Genomic DNA, 7,769 nt, shown 5'->3' with positions numbered 1-7,769 from the left:
TCACCCCAGTCTGAGATCTAGAAAGGTCTGGAGTAAGTTATCATCAAGTATGTCTTTGTACATTGCTGCATTCATCTTTCCCTCGACTCTGACTAGTATCCTAGTGCTGCTGCTGCCAAAAAAGATCCCCCGAGCATGATGCTGCCACCACCATGCTTCACTGTATAGGTGGTACTGGCCAGGTAATGAGCAGTGCCTTTTCTCCAGACATGACACTTTGCATTCAGGGCAAAGAGTTCAATCTTTCATTAGAGCAGAGAATTTTGTTTGTAACGGTCTATGAGTCCTTCAGGTGCATTTTGGCAAACTCCAGATGGGCTGTCATGGGCTTCTTAATGAGGAGTGGCTTCAGTCTGGCCACTCTACTAAACAGGCCTGATTGGTGGAGTGCTGCAGAAATGGTTGTCTTTCTGGAACGTTCTGCTCTCTCCACAGGGCAATGCTGGAGCTCTGTCAGAATGAGCTTGGTCACCTCCCTCACTCAGGCCCTTTCACTCTATTCACATAGATTAGCTGGGCACCCAACTCTAGGAAGAGTCCTGGTGGTTCCAAATGTCTTACATTTAAAAATGATGGAAGCCACTGTGGTCATTGGGACCTGCAGTGTTGCAAACGTTTTTCTGTACCTTTCTGTAGATATTTGCCTCTATACAATCCTGTCTTGGAAGTCTGCAATTCCTTGGAACTTTTGGCTTGGATTGCTCTCTAACATGACCTGTAACTATGGGGCCTTATGTAGACTCATATGAACATCTGACAGATGATCAGTGATCAATATGATGCACTTGAGCCCAGTTTTGGGTATCATGACAAAGGTAGTGAATACTTATGTACATGTTTTTAATTTTAAGAAATTTGCAAGCTTTCCAAACATTTTTTTGTTATTCTGGCATATTGTGTGAAGAGTTCTGAAGTGATCCATTTTAGAATAAGACTGTAGCAGACTCCAGAAGCACTGTACCTGTTTATTTATCTTAAGAACCTGCCTTAGTGAAAAAATGTATAAGAATGGCCAAAGTGGCCATTATCTGCCAAGGAGACGGTGCCATAGACAGTTAAAAATCATTTTGTATCACTGTGCTGGCATTAGTTCTTAATTTGTGTTTGTGCAGTAGTTTGCTGGGAAGCAGAAATAATCACAGAGAGGGATAAAAAGCAAGAGACTGAATAAACTAATTATGAATGTCAGCGCTGTCCTTGTGTGCCCCTTGGACACAGTGGAAACACTGGGGAGAAGAGCGTCATTGCTAAGCAGTCATCTCTCTTTAATAACACTCACTACCCTATCTATGATGCAGTGGGTGTTCCGAAAAGCCCCTTCAGTGACAGGCTCATGAAACCATAATCTACAAATCTATGTTCTGTGCCTTTGTTGGTGCATTGATATGTATTTTGGAATAGCATGAGACTATAGTAATTTAATTCCCCCTCATCGTGTAGTGATATAAAAGTGAACAGGCAGAGAGAAATGCATCACTACACTCTCACATTATTGATGTAGTGTGTGTCTGTAAGTGCACAAGAACACACTTTTGACTACCTTAAACTGAAACCAATGAAGTAATCACTGACTAAACATATTTTATGTGTATATGCACGTGCATTGTATTATTGCCTACACATTTTTCCTGTTATTTCCACAACTGTCATAATAATAGGTACGCCTCTGTAATCCTGCTTTTATTTTACTTGAACATTAACTGCTGGGAGTTTGGGAGTCAAGATATGCTGTTGCAAAGCAATAAAGTAAGTCATCTGTCTTAAAGGGTACAATAGCTAGATATAGTATTTATTAAGTTTGAGATTCTGATTCAACCAAAGGGATTTTGCTTGACTGAAATATCATTAAAAAACATTAAAGGAAGACTGATTACCCTCCAGCAAATGCGTGAATAAGGATCACCGAGCATTGTCTTTGAGATGTAGCAGCATGTGCAGTGTTTTCATTCCTTTCTTTTCATAATTATTTTAAAGGAACCGCCAACTTCAAAGGCGTCGTTGTCAGAAGATGCCTCTCCCTACTGTTGTGTTTCCAGTCCCATACCCAAACATTTCTTCAACACAAATGGAATTAAATTAATTGCAAAGGAGACTGGCAGCAGGGAGGAAGTGACTCAGGTAAGAAAAGTCTCGCATTAATATGGAACAGATCATTTACATACGAGGACTGACTTGCACAGAGAGAAGTTATCCTGAAGTTCAGTAACTTTACACTATAATTTATACATGTTCTTGTATGCATGCACATTTCCCTGGATATATATCTTTGTCTTCTTTGTCGCATTAAAACTATTGTGTTGCTGTAATCTGATTACTTTTTTACTATTGCAAAATAGTAATTAGATTACTGTTACTTTCCCGTAAGCAGGCTGCATTACTGCATTACTAAACCATTATTTGGTTTGTGAGGGTGTCTCGTGACAATGACGTAAGCATGTGCAACAGCAACAGACGCATGTAGATCAACAATGGATAATATGGAGTGCTGGGACGGGAATGTAAAATTCACAGAGAAACCCCCGGATCCCCCCACTGACATGAACGCTTTGGCACCAGGCAAACCTCCGACGGCTCCACTTCTGCTAAACAGGTGAAAACAGATTTAAGAGTGACAGGACTTAGTGCAGCTAAATCTTTGATTTTAGTTATTTTTTGCTGTGTTTTACTTTCATCTATTTGAAAGAGTGAGTGTAAACACAAAAAATAATTATAGTTTATATTCTGGAATATTCAGAAAATAGGTTTAAATGTTAAACAAATTACTTCAAGTCAAAGTCTGTTGCATATAATTTCATTTTTGCTTGATGCAATGTGCATAAAATTAAAAGATTGAAATTAATAAAACAAGTTTTAAAAAGAGATTCAGTTTTATATGATGGATGATGCAGAAAAAATAGAATTGGGCTGAAAGGTCTATTACTTTATTAACATATTCAGGTTGTGTATCATGTTTTTAAAAAGTAACTAAGTTATAAAGTAACTAATTACTTTTGAAAATAAGTAATCAGTGAAGTAACTGGATTACTTTCTTGGAGAAGTAATTAGTAACTTATTACTATTTTCAAGTAACTTGACCAACACTGGTGCCAGTTACTTAAACTCATCCACTTTAACTACCTCTGTCTCACCAGTCTAGTTGCTTCACTCTCACATACACACACGTATTTTGTCTTGCTTCTACTGAATTTCATTCTTCGTCTCTCCCAAGCATACCCCCACCTCTCCAGGCTATCTTAGACCCGCTCCCTACTCTCACTACAGATCATAGTATCATCTGCAAACATCATAGTTAACAGAGACTCGTGCTTAACCTCATCTATTAATCTGTCCATCACCACTGCAAACAAGAAGGGACTCCACTAAAGGGCTCGATTAAAGATGCAGTTGCTTCTATTCACAAAACCACATGATCGGCCTTATATATCGACAATAAATCCAAAATGTTTGGGGTTTTTTTTCTGCTTTATTCATCAAACCTTTATTTTTTTGTGATTTAATGGTTTTCTAGATTGCACACATTTCATCTGATTGATTATTTAGCTACAACGCTATTATCTTTTGACAATAACCTTTAAAAAGGGCAGTGTGATATTACTTTAAGTGTCCCACACTCCCTATATTTTTTTACTTTTTCCTTTTAACCACTAATGCACCACACACATACAGTGTCTCATAGCCTCCCTTCTCTGTATGTGCATGCTGTCTTGCAATTTAATGAATGGAAATAGTCTCTTACTACACTTAGTGCTGTGCCATGTGGCAGCCACAACAAAGCGATCACAAACCACAAGGGTGAAAATAAATTGCTAGAGGAAGGGGAAAAAACGCCATTTCTAGAATAGTGGGAGATATTGCCTCCTGTGCACCATCCTATGCTATGATACGTTACAGGCACATGTAAGATAGTGTGATTGTTACATAGCTCTTATTCTCTAACAAAAGTAAGATGAAGGTCAGAGGCATGTCCAAAGTCAAAGGCAACTGAATCAATATCTGAAGCTGTGCATTTTTCCATTTATTATATTTTCTTATTATTAGTTTAGAATATATTTAGCACTCTAGAGCTATGAATCTGTGATTAATAATTTTACCCCTTTTGCAAGCTGTTAATAGAGTTCCTCACTTTTTAATCATTTTACTGTCACAACAAGTCATGCTGCTAATTTTTATATCAACCGTCCACCCACTACCACCACTGATAAATCCCTTCTTTCAGTTTTAAAATAGGGTTTATCTGTTATTCTGTGGTTATGGCGAATAGAGAAAGGGGAAATAAATGTGCTCATTACTGGGAAACACTACTGTTCCACATGCACCTGAAAAAAATCCACAGAAGTAAAAAATTGGAGGTAATGTCTTATAAATATACCATCCACATAGCTAGTCGATTTCATGCAACTTATTTGATGTGATTAAACAGCTGCGATGTTTTTAAATGTGTCAAATTAAATTATGTGTTATTGTAAAACGGTCTCCAATACTAATACTGTTTTAATACTGTCATTATATCACCTGAATATTCTCTGTGAATTAAATTTAATGAAACATACAGCAGGTATCAAGTTTGGTTTAATTCTCTTCATATGTGACCCTAACCCTCTAACAACTATTTAAAACAAAAATGGGTTAAAGTGGGGTTTAGTATTTGAAATTACTTGCCATTTAAAAAAAAGACTACTCAATTTATGCTCACTTCTTTTTACTTATTATCTGGGTAGATGAAACATGAACACAACATGAACTGAAACATTTACATTTGCTTCATGAGCACATCACACAGATGAGAAGGAAAAGGGATTTGGTAAAGGTTTAAGTGGGTCATTGGATGTCTGTATTTTCTTATTACTGAGCACTGACTGCACCATCACTGGAAGCGAAGCCAGACTGCAGGATGTGAAAAATGAACCAATTCATTAGTAATATTATTATTACATGTATTAACCTACCAATGTTCCAGCACCTTCAGTAACCCACTTTAACCCTTGCGTTTAAAGCAAAAGAATAATAGGGTCATGCTCTGGTTACCATGAACATTGGGATAACTGCTTATGCTGAGTCCCATATTAAAAAGCAGAAAATAAGTTCTAATTTTTTCTTATTTGTGGTTTATCACTTGCTGAACTCCACTGCAGTTAATACCAGGTTTTTTAGGTGCGCCTTGTTTGTGCCACCTTGGACCCCTTGCCTCAGAACTACCTTCAAACATGCCTCAGAGATTGTGGTCCATATTAACATGATAGCATGATTGTTGCTAATCTGTTGGATCAGTGCAGAGAATCTACTATCACCATCCCAAAGGTGCTCTAGAACTGGTGACTGTAGAGGCCATATGAGTAACGAGAACTTGTAATTTCAAGAAACCAATTTGAGATCATTTGAGCTTTGTGACATGGTGGGTTATCCTGCTTGAAGGGATGAACATAGCAAGCAGCAATACTATTCTTGTGATGTAGCCAACTTCCGTCAAGGTTTGATGTGTTGTTCCTTCAGAGATGCTCTTCTGTAGACTCTAGTTGGTAATGAGTGGTTATTCAAGTGTCTGTTGTCTTCTTATCAGCTCAAAGCAGTCTGGCCATTCTCCTCTGACCTCTAGCAGCAACTGCCACTCAATCAATAGTTTAGATTTTTCAGCCCATTCTTTGTAAACCCTAGAGACAGTCGTGGAAAATCAATACTTAGATACTGATACTTAGAAATACTCAGAAAACCCGTCTGGCATCATCCAATGTTGCATCTGGGGTATGATGGAAGTCCCAAAGAGCCACAGAAAGAACTTCTCAATAAAGAATGGATGTTGTATTTATTATTCAACAGATTTACAAACACACCAGTATGAAATAATCTTGGGGTGAGCTAAGGCCAAAATAACAAACAAATGGAGCTGCCTACCAATGCAAACTGAGATAACCTACAGAGAAGAAACAAATGTGTTACCTCCCCATGATGATATAAACAAGAGAAAAAAGTCAAACTTCACAAGTTAGAGCAAACACTAGTGTAGCTGGTTTGATGATGGGGAAAATAAAATGAAATATGCAGTGTGATAGGCTGAATAGATATTTGCATCAACAAAGAGTTGATGCAAATATCAACAAAGCTAACATATATCTACAGGGTTATAAATGATGAATCGTGATTAAAACACACATTACCTTACATATTTTCCCCCTCACAAAACCGATTGATGCTCTGCTTCTTTTCTTTTTGCCTCAGTGCAGTACTTGTTTTGGTTCTTTTTCTAACTTCGCTCAGTGTTTCACTATGGGAATTGCCTCGGCGTGACCAACTAAGGAAGTTCCAATGACACCACGTCTGTCTATGACAGACCTGTCGAGCCACGCTCAGGGCTCCACCCCCACATTCTAACATGGCCGACCAGTCCCTCCTAACTCATTCTTGCTTTTGTCCTGTGAGAAACTACTTTGAGCTCCCTCAGCGCATCCGGGCTAACTTGATTAGCTGCTTAACAGTTCTCAGGTGTCCCGTGTAGGAGTATGTCACCAAACACAGTTTTTCTGGTTCCAGTTTGGATCATGCTGAGTAAGTCCTACGAAAGAAGTGTACTTATAGCTACATTGTGGAACAGCAATCGCATCAGGCGAGCTGTTCCAGCGGTTCCTGGTTTTAGTTATCGAGGTGGTGGACGTTGTGTAACTCGGGCTAACGCGTTATGGCGAGCTGTTCTTTCAGTGTCCGGCTAGCATTAACTTGTTAGCAGGCCACAAACCATTTTAGTGTCTCGTTAGCTTGTAGTCGACCAAGGGTTCAGTTAGCATTAAGTTGCTAACAATATTGGCTAGTGGAGTGCAGCTAACGTGTCACGACGAGCTGACTCCCGTGGTGACTAGCTCGGATTTAACCCCGGCTGCTAGTCCTAGCTACGTACAGGCTAACGTGTCGCGACGAGCCTGGTGTAGCCTAGTCTCACGCCTTTCCTCTAACCATGTCTTTGGCTCCTACTCCTGCCAAATGGTCGGAACCGAAGGCCAAAGAGGCTGTATCCCGCCCGTGCCTCACATCATGCGGTCATCTCGGGCAGGGAACCTCATCCAAAGTGCGTCTTCTGTATGGGTGCCAAGCATGCTCAGGCTTCACTGGCGAACCCTCAGGGATGCCCACACTGTATGTTGATGCCAGAGAAAGTCCTGGAAAGGAGGCTGAGAGTAGCAGTAACGAACAGTCAGGACATCTGCCTGTCGGCCGCTACTGCTACAAGTGATATCCGTCATCCGCGAGCCTCCACAAGCTGGGCGGACATGAAAGAAGAGTCCCTGCTCATGCCCCCATCGTTCAAAGACCTCCTCGATCAAAACGTGGGTGAGCCGGGTGGCGAGGACACGGAGGGCGATGCCAACTCTGACCTCCTCGACCTAGAGGACATGGATGAGGAGGAGGATGACTCTACCTTTCCTCCCCAGCAGTCCAGGCCACCAAGTGGGGCTGAAGTTGCACCCCCGGTGGACAGCAATTTGTACGAGGTCTGCAAACGGGCTGCTACCAAGCTAGGCATGCCATGGCCAGCCGCCCAGGATGCCAAAGGGGCAGAACGGGACCTGTATGACAGCAAGAGGCTCCCACCAGCCTTGCCACCATTGAAGCAGCTTCTGCCAGCAGTCCCGGCCTTCGTGAAAGAAATTAGTCACTATTGGTCAAGCCCTTTTAAAAGCAAGATTCTGACCAAGGGCTGTTCTAAGCTTGAGATCCAGGGGATGGGTGAACTGGGGATGACCGAACCCCCAGCTGTCAGTGACGTATCACCTTCACCCTAA

The 7,769-nt window shown here is 40.7% G+C and overlaps 2 pseudogenes; one reads left to right on the top strand and one right to left on the bottom strand.

Annotated features, from left to right (window-relative positions):
- On the bottom strand, window positions 1–6,369 carry LOC146572580 (uncharacterized; annotated as a pseudogene).
- A 574-nt stretch (window positions 6,370–6,943) lies between these two features.
- On the top strand, window positions 6,944–7,769 carry LOC146572579 (uncharacterized; annotated as a pseudogene).

Source organism: Mchenga conophoros, linkage group LG6 (genome assembly GCF_057382185.1).
Source record: "Mchenga conophoros isolate Kocher_MC1m ecotype Shallow Benthic linkage group LG6, M_conophoros_male_GT1.1, whole genome shotgun sequence".
NCBI lineage: Eukaryota > Metazoa > Chordata > Actinopteri > Cichliformes > Cichlidae > Mchenga > Mchenga conophoros.
The sequence above is the reverse complement of the archived record's forward strand: the minus strand, read 5'-3'. Positions and strand labels throughout refer to the sequence as shown.